This window comes from Cupressus sempervirens, chromosome 7 (assembly GCF_028749045.1).
Source record: "Cupressus sempervirens isolate cs-2001-9-10 chromosome 7, ASM2874904v1, whole genome shotgun sequence".
NCBI classification, from domain to species: Eukaryota; Viridiplantae; Streptophyta; class Pinopsida; order Cupressales; family Cupressaceae; genus Cupressus; species Cupressus sempervirens.
Genome location: NC_143124.1, coordinates 850,435,499 through 850,449,113, shown reverse-complemented (window position 1 = coordinate 850,449,113; position 13,615 = coordinate 850,435,499). Strand labels below are relative to the sequence as shown.

At 31.6% G+C, this 13,615-nt stretch overlaps 1 pseudogene; it reads right to left on the bottom strand.

Annotated features, from left to right (window-relative positions):
- Window positions 1-515: 515 nt before the first annotated feature.
- Window positions 516-5,970, bottom strand: LOC149550088 (ubinuclein-1-like; annotated as a pseudogene).
- Window positions 5,971-13,615: the final 7,645 nt, after the last annotated feature.

Here is a 13,615-nt window from a genome sequence, read left to right as displayed (position 1 = left end):
TTGACATTTGACATTGATAATGATTAATCATCATAGATTAATACTATGAAATGATTTAGTTTTACAATTATGTATATTTCTCTTGTCATTTTGTATATATAATGAATATCTATATATATAATACTTATATGTATATATAGTATATACACACAAACCCATACAAACCATAATGAAATAAAAATCACAAATCCACAAACCAAGTTCTCATATCAAAAACCATCCCCAAAATCAAAAGTCACTTCAATATGATAATAACTTAGAGAAGGACAATAAAGCATCTAAAAACTTTATGGAATTTGCATGACATTTGAGTTCTTTAAAAAATGATATTCAACAAAATTCTATCAATTAATATTCCACCAAATATTATTACATCAATAAACACTAGAATCAATGATTATAAAGGGAGTCAACATATAGACTTTCACAAAAAAGCATCTAATAACTTAATGGTGTTTTCTTGTATCAGTTCATTTTCATGAATAATAGTATCCTCAATTGACTATAAGGACACTTCAAATATATGTATTTTTGTTTGAAATCTTTGAAATGTATACTGCCAATCTAGGTACTTTTCCAAGCTTTTGCTTGACCTCTTGAGGCAATCACTTTTTAACTCCTTAGAATGATTTCTTTGATTCTCAAGCATCAATAGTGGGAGGGCATACTATTAGTGATAGAAGTAGGTAAATTTTAGAATTTGATTTGCTAAAAAAAAGGTTGTTGAAGTTTAGAAAGAAGTATCAAGTTAAAACACAATATTCAAAGTCATACATTCTACAACTCCCCTTTCCAAATCTTGAAAAGCTTTCTCTAGTATAGTGTATTTAGGTCTTGCTAGAATAGCTTCCTTGGGAGTCAATGGTAATGATTTCTATAACAAGTTGCAATACTCTATCAATTTAAATTTATTACTTCTTGTAAAACTCCATGAATTTCTCATAGTTAGAAGTTTCAAAAGATAACTTAACTTACAGCTTTGGAGATAGATGGCTTGTTTCCAACTGCATTCATGTCCCTAGAGAAAACTTCTTCTCCAACTCTATCTATGGATATTCTTTTATCCATAGTTGACATATCATTTACACTTTTCACATATTCTCTTATCTAGCAATCAGCTCTTGGAGTAGTATATTTTCTTGGATAGTTGAAAATGTCATCATCAAAAGCTTCAATGATAATTTTTCCCTTAAATGAGCTCTCTTTATATCCTATGAAAAAACCATTTAAACTTCCCCCACTCTTATCACATGCCTTCAAATGTTGGAAAGATGGCTCTACTTTACTCAAAGTTTCTTTGATTCCCGCTCTTAACGAAGTGGAATCATGACCAGTGATTGCAAACTTTAATTCTTACTTTTTCATCTAAATATTCATCAGCTCCAAGATAAGTTCTATCCTGACCAGAATTATTTGTATTCATGACCACCAAAGGTGTAGTTCTTATAGCTACTTTTATTCGAAGATTTCCCATCTTAGGTTTCTTTATGATATCCTCAGCATTTGGTGTCTTTTTTATGTCCTTTCTTTTCCTTTTCTTTTGTGTAGGCATGAGAGAGGCAAGCTCATTCCTGACAAGATTCAAGAATTCAATCAACATAGCACTAAAATGAAAACATAAATTCAAACTTAATTTTTTCCATATTTTACTAGACAACAACATAAGCTGGTATAAAGAAATGTAATTGAGTTGAAAGAACCTAATTAAATAGTATATAGTACTACATGAAGCAACTAACCAATGAAATAGAAAAAAGATGGAACCAAGATGTGAATAGCATGGTTAATAGGTTCATACAAAGATGTACCTAGGTGGCATGAAAAATAGAAGGTACATGAATCCTGAAGGCTCTTTGGTTTATACTAGGTCAGAGGCTATGCCAACTATTTCAAGTCTCCTGCTAATCCTAAGAGTATAAGTAATTATGTAATATTTTTGTAATGGTCATTCACTTAGGATCTTTTCATTTGTAGTTAGTTCTTATCTAGAATGTTTATTTTCTATTTTTTGTTTCTATTTTAGAAATTCTGCTTGTGATTCCTATTTAAGGATTTTTCATCTCCTTTGTAATTACAATCAACTCTAACAATAATTGTTTCATGGGTTTAGAGTTTAGGTTATTTTTGACAATTTTTTTATTAAAATTCCTAGCTAGATTCTTTACTTGGAATTTATTTCCAGAAGGTTTTCTACAATTTTTTATGAGTCATGATATTATTACCTGAAGTATTTTTAGAAATGTTTTGATTCTTTTGAATGATTACAAAAAAATCATGGGTTTTTTAAACCATCAAGGGTTTTAACAATTTTTCTTCAAAATCCTAAGCCTTGTTGTGGTTTTTACCACTATTCCATTGGAGCAAATCCCATACCCTACAAAAAATGAATGTGTCCCCACAACACCACCACTCCGCAGCCTCTACTAGGGATGGCGTTGAATCGCTTGCTATATAGCACATGCCATTACATATTGATTACATCTTTAACTTTGTGAAAGCAAGTTGGCCTTTCATTAGGCACCCACAAAGATGTTTATCAACAATATCATCACTTCACACTATCCACCCAATGTCTACAAGTTTAGGCCCATGTCCCCCCAATACACATTAGCCATCCCCACATCCCTATGTTCCCCATAAAGAAGCTTTGTGGAACTATCATTTTTACTATTTTCCCACAAAACAAAGATTTGTCAATGTTTTCAAAAATCATGTCACATCAAGGGTTTGCCAATTATTCCACAAAATCATAGTGCTAATTTGCATTAATTTCTTTTGAGGACTTTTGACAAAATTGTAGTTTCTATGTTCTATCATTTTTTTATCAACATAAACACAAGTTTTCTATGTTGATCTTGGTTTTTGTATCTCTTGACAAAGGAAGGGGTGGCTTCCTTAAACAATATCATGTTGGAAGACACTCAAAGGTTCAAGAGCAAGAACTATAATAATTGGAAGCAACAAATGCTCATTATTTTTGGGTAACAATGCCTAAATTAGATTGTTCAAGGTAACACGATTCCCCCCATTACAACAAGAAAAGACCAAGAAAAGTTTGATGAACATAACCAAGAGCATAACCAATAGGTGGTTATGCTACTTAAGTTATTTGTTGCTGATAATATGCTTCCAGAAGTGCCATCAAGCAAGACTGCTACAGAGATAAAGAGTCACCTAAAGGATATGCACAAGACATCAAGTAAATGCAGAGCTTTCTTCCCTAAGAATATGTTGTTCTAAATTATGATGAAACACAAGATGTCTTTACAAGATCAAACACATTTGAAATTTAATAAAGGTCATTGGTCACAAGATGGAAGAAGAGGAAATGGTGGTTATCATTGTAAGAAGCTTACCATGATCCTATGAGCACTTCATTGAAACTCTCAACATTACTTCCACTGATGGTGACTTTTGAAGTCTGATGACTCGTTCAATAAGCTCTTTTAGCTAGCCTTCTAGAAATAGTGGTTTGGTAGCAGCAATAAGATATCTTGCATGGAATAGGTAGTGAATACCAAGGATAGAGGAAAAGATAGTTCCACTCAATAGAAAGGACAAAGAAAAGATTATTCAATGTATCTTAAGCCTATCACATGTCATTATTGTGGTAAACTTGCTCATGTCCAAAAATTCTATAAAGAGTGGTTGATTAATCATAAATCCAACCAGGGAAAGCCTCAGCAATAGGTTCATGTCAAAGCATTTTAAGAGGGCTCCACCTATCCATTTATGGCCAAATGACCTACAGATTATGTCAAATCTTTTGTGGGTTAGTGTTGTGAGGTTTTCACACCATCTCCACATTTCAAATGGGGACCCACTCTTTTCACTTTAGCTATAGGAGTTCCAAACTTAGGGAATCTTAGCTAGTGGCAATTTTAAGTCCCTAGGGCTTTGCTTAAGGAGAAGTGCATTATTAGTATGGGGAGATGAGAATGTTAGAGCTTAATTAAACCCAATCCACCCAATAGACATGTCATCCCTTATAGGTTCACCTTGGGAAGTGTTTGGGAAAAGGTAAATTTCATTAAGTTTGGGTGCAGCATGTTACATGGGGAATAATCCTTAGGTAAAGGTAAAATCCACCTTGCCCTGAGGATTCAAAATACTTGCACCATAGCTAGTTTGAGAAAACATACACAATACCCCTATAACTTGCATTGTTGTGAGAAAATAAAAGAAATTAAGGGTAATTTGATGAAGTTTCAAGGATTAAGTGTTAGTTAATGGAAGAGATTCCTGTTAGGAATTTTTGTTAGTTATGGTTGGCAATAGTGTTTTGTCATTGATGTCAACATATAAGTCTATCAGACAATGTTCCTGTTGATGAATAGTACAGAAAGAGTTTCAATGAAGACACAATTTACTCAACTTGAGCAACCTTATGGGATAATGATTGGTGTTTGCATGCTATATTTTCCATTGCATGTGTTTTAGAGTTGATTTGGAGAAGTTGTATAGATTTTGCTAAAGACTGGTTATAAATGATTTATACTGAGAAATACTTCAGGTAGTATTAATTGTGATTTTGGAAGCCCAATTTTGAGGTGATTTGCAATTGCTTAGCTTTGTCCAGTCAGCAAAGGTACTAGAACTTCTAGTTCTATCTGATCAACCTTGTGAATTGTGAATAGTATCAATTATTTGTAGCTATTTAATTATTGTTCTTCTATTGTTTGATTATGAATTCCTTTCTCAATACCCTGTTCCAAGTAAAATTTATATTTGTAACATACTTCCTTACCCAAATGTGGTAATGCAACATTAAGAGGTAAGTTTGTGGATGCCATGATCATAAAAAGAGTACTTTTCAAATTCAATTTAACCATTTCTTGTAATTTATAGATTCTATTAACTACAGTGAGTAGCAATAAAAAATTATAAAGAAAATATATGTATGCATTTGTCAATCAGTCAATAACAATTTACAAAATGAGTTCATTTGAAGTAATTAAAACATAAAAACATGCCCTGCACTAGAGATAAATATGAAATTCTTCAGTAGTGCTTATTGACATATTGTTAAAAAAGGATATGCATTCTTCAAAATCATTCTCTTCATTTACTTACACTAGCTCTAGTTTCCCTTGGTTGACAAAGAATCATGTATGCTTTGTCTTTGCATGATCGATTGAGAAGTACTCATCCTACAAAGAGATGAAATATTCTATCAATAAAAGGCTTTCAAATATTATGTCTAAACATAGTAAGCTAGGATCTATGAATGAGAAACATGAATATATATTGATAAAAGTCAAAGGTTGGACAATAGTGTTTCTATTTCCCCAAAAAAACCTAAGAAATTCTTAAGAGATGGAATAATGATCAATATATATATATACCAATTCTGTGTCATCTATAAACGAGTCCTCTATATCATAATGGTCATCATCTAGACCCTTATCAAGTTGTTCTTCCTCATTACTCTCATCTCCCTACAAAATTACAAATGATAAATATACTTGATTTTCACTAGAACCTAGATAGGCAACATCAAATCATTGCATTTATAATAAACATCTTACCATGAAAACCTATTAAATATGTCACACAATGACAGGATTCTTTAGCTAAGAAACAAAACACTAATGTTTCATGGTTGAATAAAGCAAGAGATAGAGTATCTCATTTAATATTATAATCTACTGTACTCTCAAAAAATACATGAAACAAGATCTCTAACTAATTTCATTTGTCACTAATAGAATCATCCCCTTCCTTAATACAAATAATATAACCTGAAAAATAAAGGCTAGTCATTTTGTAGTTACCTCCTTGAAAGTTCTTTTCCACTTTCCATATATTAAACAAAGGAAGTTCACTATTAAATGAGACGTGGCAAGAAACACAGGTATAGGTTACCTTATACAATCATTCAATTTTCTCAATAACAACATTGAATTGATTAGTAGGAGGAGAAACTGGATCCTTCTGCAAAAGTGAATTTCTAGTTGTAGCATGTAACATAAAGGAATGTGATAAGAAGAAAATGGCATGCCATCTTAGGCACTCTATTATCATGCTAATGCATATACAAATGCTGAGTAGAAAATTCTTTCTATTTCATGTGTTTTAAACTCATGCACGCTTAGAAATCAGTTAGAACTTAGAATGATCAATATAAATTTCATGCTTACTATATTTCATACAAATGGATATTCAATACAATTTTCCTTATCACAAAAAATTCAAATGTAAAGATTATATACCCAACAGGAATTGAATAATTTACCTTATCATTATAAAACTACTTATTTATTGAAAGGATAATAGATACAATATTCCTTCCCTTCAAAATTCAAATGTTAAACATTTCATAACAAATAGAAATTGCAGAAGTCTAATCTACCATAAAATTGACATAGACTGGTTCCCTCATAGTTGGCATCAAATTTTACAGGTCTTTTAACATTTCTATTGGACTTATGTTACCTTTCTTGATAGCCCTTATAAATTTGCACTCTTACAATTCCTAGGAATGCTCCAACAGTTGAAGATAGATTAGTAGGCTTTGAAGATTCACAGTTTGTATTTTGTCTCAACCACAAGGAATGGAAGGTATCTTAAATCTTAAGAGTAAACATTAGATTTTTTTTGTGGGCATAGCTATTTTGAAGGTTTTTTGAATTGCTCACATCAACAACTAATATGCTATGCAGGAAAAACTTTAGAAGAGTGAAAACATAGCAGAAAAAAGAAAGTAGACATAGACCAATATGATCGAACTCGATAGGTCCGAGTTACCTTATTTGTTGCTTTGTTAGAAAGATTTTGTGTAAAGGGTTGGACAATTTGTGAACATTGATGGGATCATGTTGGATCCTCAAAGTTCAGATTGGGGTTTTGAGGGGCGGAAAGTTTTTTGCTACTGAGTGAGTATTTGATAAATCCTTTCTTGCTAAATCTTTGTTTTGTTAGGAAGTTTTTATTTTTTAGGCTGAGGGATTGATGAATGGTTGGCATGGAAAATGGGGAGGTGGATTTCTCAAACCAGGAGATATTTGGGGGCATCAATATTCTCGTGGATGATCTTGATAGTGGGAATTCAATGGAGAGGTTTTTTGAGGAGATTCTAAGGGACACTCATGCATGCACTTACACACATACCTGCAACCCTCAAGGACTAGATTTATGAATAGATATAAGCTGCTAGGTGCTCCTATAGCTCTCACACTCCAAATGGAATGCCTGTGCAACTCTTGCGCACTCCATGAAACATAGAAATAATGGATTTTAACAAAAAAAAAAATTTCCTTCCATATTCTGACCAATCTAAAACATTTTAATAGATGGTCAAAAAAATTGATCTAAAAATGGGGTCAAATGTACTAGTGGTATATTTTTATCTAAATCTTGTTTATATGTTCTTGTGTGTTAAATCTCTTTTAGGTGGTTATCATCTAAAGAAATTGATTAAAAAAAAAAAATATATCATAAGAGAAAAATTCCATAGCTTATGTGTGAAATGCAAAAGTTTCTAGCTTCAAATTTTTTCAATGCTCAAGAAGACTACCTCATACATCAAGGTGAGGAGATTAAATTGTGTGGACCTGTACATACTAGGTCAATGTTGATGGTTGAGAGGCACTTAAAACTTATAAAGGGCTTGGTTCAATAGAGAGCAAATCTTAAGGACTCTATGGTAGAGGGGTATATGGTATACTAGACCATAGTGTACATTAGTGAATATCTTCCAAGTTTGCATCAAAGATCCATGTAGATCACATTTGAGATCCCAACCCCATTAAGAAATTCAAAGGGGAGTACTTGGTGGGGAAAGGTAGATTGAGGAAAGTGAGAGGTAATTATAAGATGTTATTGTAGTTGATTAATTCTTATCCATCATCAATATAAGTTTTTCTTAATAGTTCTAGTTGGTTTCTTTATAGTTGGTCATGAGTGGGATGTACTATATTTGTATATTACAAACAATCTTGATTGGATGAAGGTATAGATTCAACAGTCACAAGAAAATGGTACTCATTAATATGGGACAATGCTACATCATTGGTTAAAGAAGCTCATTGTAATGGAGATCCCAGTGTTACACCAATGGTACTTGATCTAGCATATGACTTAAGAGATAGAAAGATATGTAGAAGATTACTAATCATGACCTATAAGTTTAATATCAACTCACAGATCGATGGAAATAATATTGACATGTTTGAGTACTTGATGGGGAAAGGTAGATTGAGGAAAGTGAGAGGTAATTATAAGATGTTATTGTAGTTGATTAATTCTTATCCATCATCAATATAAGTTTTTCCTAATAGGTCTAGTTGGTTTCTTTATAGTTGGTCATGAGTGGGATGTACTATATTTGTATATTACAAAAAAGCTCGATTGGATGAAGGTATAGATTCAACAGTTACAAGAAAATGGTTACTCATTAATATGGGACAATGCTACATCATTGGTTAAAGAAGCTCATTGTAATGGAGATCCCAATGTTACACCAATGGTACTTGATCTAGCATATGGCTTAAGAGATAGAAAGATATGTAGAAGATTACTAATCATGACCCATAATTTTAATATCAACTCACAGATTGATGGAAATAATATTGACATGTTTGAGTACTTGATGGGGAAAGGTAGATTGAGGAAAGTGAGAGGTAATTATAAGATGTTATTGTAGTTGATTAATTCTTTTCCATCATCAATATAAGTTTTTCCTAATAGGTCTAGTTGGTTTTTTATAGTTGGTCGTGAGTGGGATGTACTTTATGTGTATATTACAAACAATCTTGATTGGATGAAGGTATAGATTCAACAATCACAAGAAAATGGTTACTCATTAATATGGGAAAATGCTACATCATTGGTTAAAGAAGCTCATTGTAATGAAGATCTCAATGTTACACCAATGGTACTTGATCTAGCATATGGTTTAAGAGATAGAAAGATATGTAGAAGATTACTAATCATGACCCATAAGTTTAATATCAACTCATAGATCGATGGAAATAATATTGACATGTTTGAATAGTTGCAAATCAAACACCACAAAGATATGTACTACCATGGCCATGAATTTTGCATAAAAAAGTTAAATGAAATGAAGAAAAATTGTGATTCTGGGATAAGTGTAGTCTTCAAGGTCACCAATATTTCATCTAGAAATGACATACATCCTCAAAAATATGAATATTGATACTATGAAGTTTTGGATGATATACTTGAGTATGAATTTAATTCATTCAAATTAGTTCTATTTATCGTCAACTGGCATATGTTATGGTTGAATCAAACTGATCCTAATAGGACTATTATTGAACATGATAGTGGATTTATAATGATTAATACAAGGTCATTTGAGCCAATTGGAGATGATCCTTATGTTCTTCCAATCTAATGTAAGCAAGTATTTTATTTTGGTATTCCACATAAACCAAGTTGGTCATTTTTATTAGACATGATCTAAGAGGAAGGCTGGTAAAGTATAATATGATGGAAGAAGAAGATACTAAATAATTAGAAGATGAAGTAAATAATGATGACAAGGGATTGTTACACAATGATAAAGAAGAAGACAATGATGATTTTGGTGATGCCGATGATGATAATAATGATGATGATGATGATGAAAATCATGATTATGGTGATGAATGTGGCGATGGTCAAGGTGATGATGGTCATGATAATGATGAAGAAGATGAAGATGATGATGGCGATGAAGATGGTGGTGGTGACAACAATGATAAAAGTGACAAGTACGATGATGGTGATGATGATGATGACATGGATGAATATGATGATCAATGAAATATCTATCGACCTGTGATCAATGTCAAGTGTGATGAGTTCATGATTTAATTATAGAAATTTGTTTGACTTGTATGTTTTTATAATTAAGTTATTATGTGTTGAACTCTACTATCATGGAGTATATACAATGATATTGCATAGTTACCATACATAAACTAGAGGTAAGGAATTAAAAAATATACAATGATTTTGATGAATGCATCATGTAATTTTTGTCTTCTGCATAATTTGTAGTAAATAAAGCATTGTAAGAGGAAGAATTTTCATTGATTACAATATGGGTGAATTTGAGTGAGGTGCCCAAATTTTTCTTTCAAAACCATGTGTGAAGATATAAACATTAAGTACAACATGTTCAATATAAGTCAATAGACCATATAGATACAATTTTTTATTTGCATATCTTCTCTTTACCCTCAACATCAACTTTAGTTCTAGTATGTCTCTTATTTAATGGATTGAAGGTATCTCCAAATAGGTATTTTTCTAATCTGTCTTCCTCAAGTGAGGAAAATACAAGAATAGAAGACAAAAGTGAGACATTTAGTAGGTCTAAAATAGGGAGATCAACTAGAAGCCAACAGATTAGAAGAAAATTCAATAAATGAATGCAATTTTTCTTGTTGACGAAGGGGGGGGGTGTGTGGGTTGGGTCATGTTCTTATGATAATGAGAGAAAATGTGATAAGAAGGTTCCCTCAAGGTACACACATCTTTAGAAAGAATGGGTACCCAAGGAACTACCTCTAGTTAACACTGATTTTTCTGTTAAGAAAGGATATATCGCATAGCTCCATCTTCATTACATGGTTTCAAAATATTTTCCATGGATGTTATAAATGTCAATTATAATAAAGTTGGTGAATTTATGGAGTATGTAGGACCTTGTTACAATTACAACAATTAGATGCAAATTGTGCAATATAAAAAAGTATACGTAGGTATGCATTGTCACCAAATTATATACAATGCAAAGAAAATGATCAAAGTAAAAGGCTCACCATGTATATTGATGGAAGGCCTAAAGTAATGGGAAATGTTTTAGATTTATAAATAGTTCTCGACCTCTATCAACTAATAAGCGGTTGAATTGCATATTTGAGGCATGCGAGGGAAATTGTGTTTTTGTATGTGCAATAAAATCAATAAGTACGGGGGAAGAGCTTCTAATAGATTACAATTTGAATCATGTAGATACAAAAAAATTCCCTATCATGGGACTAGTAAGTATAACATTTAAATCAATTTCCTCCAATTAATATTGACTCCAATATACAATCTATTATTTTATTGATATTTTTTTTGGTAAGTCTATTACTTTCATTTCACTGCTAATTGCTAAAAATTACTAATATTTTTCATAGGGCAACATGGATACACCACAATACATAGGTGATGATGTACCAGATCACACACCTTCTTTAGTGAAGGTAAACCTTAATTATTGTAATTTTGCAAATTATATAGAAACAAATGTTTTATTATTATGTTCTTTTCTTTATAGCTTTGGAGTTATTTTGAATAGAATTTTATTAATATTGATGTCACAACTTGATACTTATTGATAGGGAAAAGAAAAAATGACAACAAATTAAACGCAATCTAAAACATAGGTGTCATTTCTAGATGGCATCACCCATAGTGTTGACCCTGTATTCATGGCCCATAAACTCATATGAAAATACAATGATGAAATTCTTAACATTATCCTTGAGAGAAACATAACCAAGGAGATAGAGGCCATGAAAGAAGAATTGATACATAGAATCAATTCTTTGAAGGTGAACAATAATTAATCTTAAGCAATAATAAAAGTTCAATAGATGTTTATATTTTATAGTATCTTATGGATCATGATCTAAAATATTATGTGTTCTTCTATAGGATTTTGTGACACCTGCGAGAAGTCAATATGGTGAAGGTTGTAGCACACAACCTTCATGTAAGAAACACTTTCTCTTTACAACATTATAACACTTAACTTTGATCTTTATTCATTGCAAATGAAAATAAACATTGTTGCGAATGTTTTTGCTAATAATGTGGCTTGCTCCTTTGGACATCCTTGAAAATCATGATTTCATTTATGCTCCAAAGTCCATAAAATAACTCCTATGAGAAGAAAGAATGCAGAAGTTGTACACATTGTGAAACAATATGACAATTAATAGAAGATTGTGGTCTTGCTAGTGCAACATTATTTATTTTCGTCAACATTATAACACTTCAATTTTATTTTCAGATGCTTCTAGCTAGTATCCCATTTGATCTTTATCCATTGAAAATATCTTTACTAATAATGTATTCTTCAGCTCATGATGAAGTGTAGATGCCTCCTTTGGTTGTCATTTTGATATTTCTGAGTGCATTGTCGGCAACAAGGAGCTTGCTAACATCTTCAACTAGGCCAAGTACAACTAGTAAAACCTTGTTTTGCTATATTTTGCAATGTGCTAATCATGCATTGTTCTTTTTGTTGGGTGGATTTTATACTCATGGACCTATTTTGTGCACTAATGGATAGACCTTCAGTTGATAGAATAACATAGATCAGTACTATTAAAGCTAAACCATTTCCTAGAGCAACCTGTGTGACTAGTACTAGTTCATTTGCAGGGACATTGTTTCTGAACAAGAAAACTATGTTTCCATTAAAATTATGAAAGATTATAGTTGCTTTAAAATTGTTATTATTTATAGTGCAATTGTAGTTTTCTTATAAAAAAGTCATTTTGAATTGATAATCCCATGATGTTTTTATAGGAAATGATGTTTTCTTTGATCATCTTTTTGATATGACATTAAAGCTATTTGGATCCCCCATACATAAAAGGTACGTAGTTTCATATCATTGCTACGATATTTTACTTTTCTTCTATTTATTATACTATATCAAAGTTATTGATCTAACAATATTTTTTTTAAAGGTGGAATGAACAAGGTCCTAAATTAAAAAATCAGCTCATTACATCTTTTGAGGACCTTTTTGGAAAAAAACATTTTTGACACTACCCTACTTCTCAAAAGAGCATCAAAACATATAAAGATTGTGAGAGACCAATACAAAAGGGGTTTAAAGAATAACCTAAAGTACGACCATCCTCCTATGATTCCATTGATGGAGTGGAATGAAATAATATGCAAAAGAGATAAGGCTACATGATAAAGAAAATGAACTAGAAAAGGGAAAAAGAACTTATGTCATGATAGTATTAAGTAGAAGGTAATCATGAACTAATTAGTGATCTTTGTAAATATGTAATCTAACATGTTTCAAACTTTTCATAGACTGCAAGACACATCAAAGGCTACAAAAGTGAGACTACAAAAGGTTGGCCAACACAAACTTAGTTTTAGTGACTATATGAATCTTTAGTCTTGACTTGTAAGTAGCAGCAATGGAATTATATATATATTATTGCAAAAAAAAGTTTTTAATCAAATCATACATGCAAAAATGACAATATTAAGCAAAAAATATAGGGCACAAAATTCAATGTAGAGCCCACAGATGAAGATAAAAACATTGCCTTGAAGGAAGGCTATAAAGTTGTGATTGCACGCTTATACAAAGAATCTAAAAGTCATACCCAAGAATCTAGTGCATGAAATGAGACACATGTAAATTGGTCAAATAAAAAGTAAATCAAATTGAATAGTTGAGAAAAAACTTTTTTGGTGTTAGTTTCCAATATAAATTGACTGTATAACTATGCACATAACATTTCACTGTAGCCTTCATATCCTATCACAGAACCTACATGTGATGAAGGCCATGGTGTGCATCATAGTGGTGGAGATATTAATTTTCTATTGGAAATTAATTATGAATTACGAATAT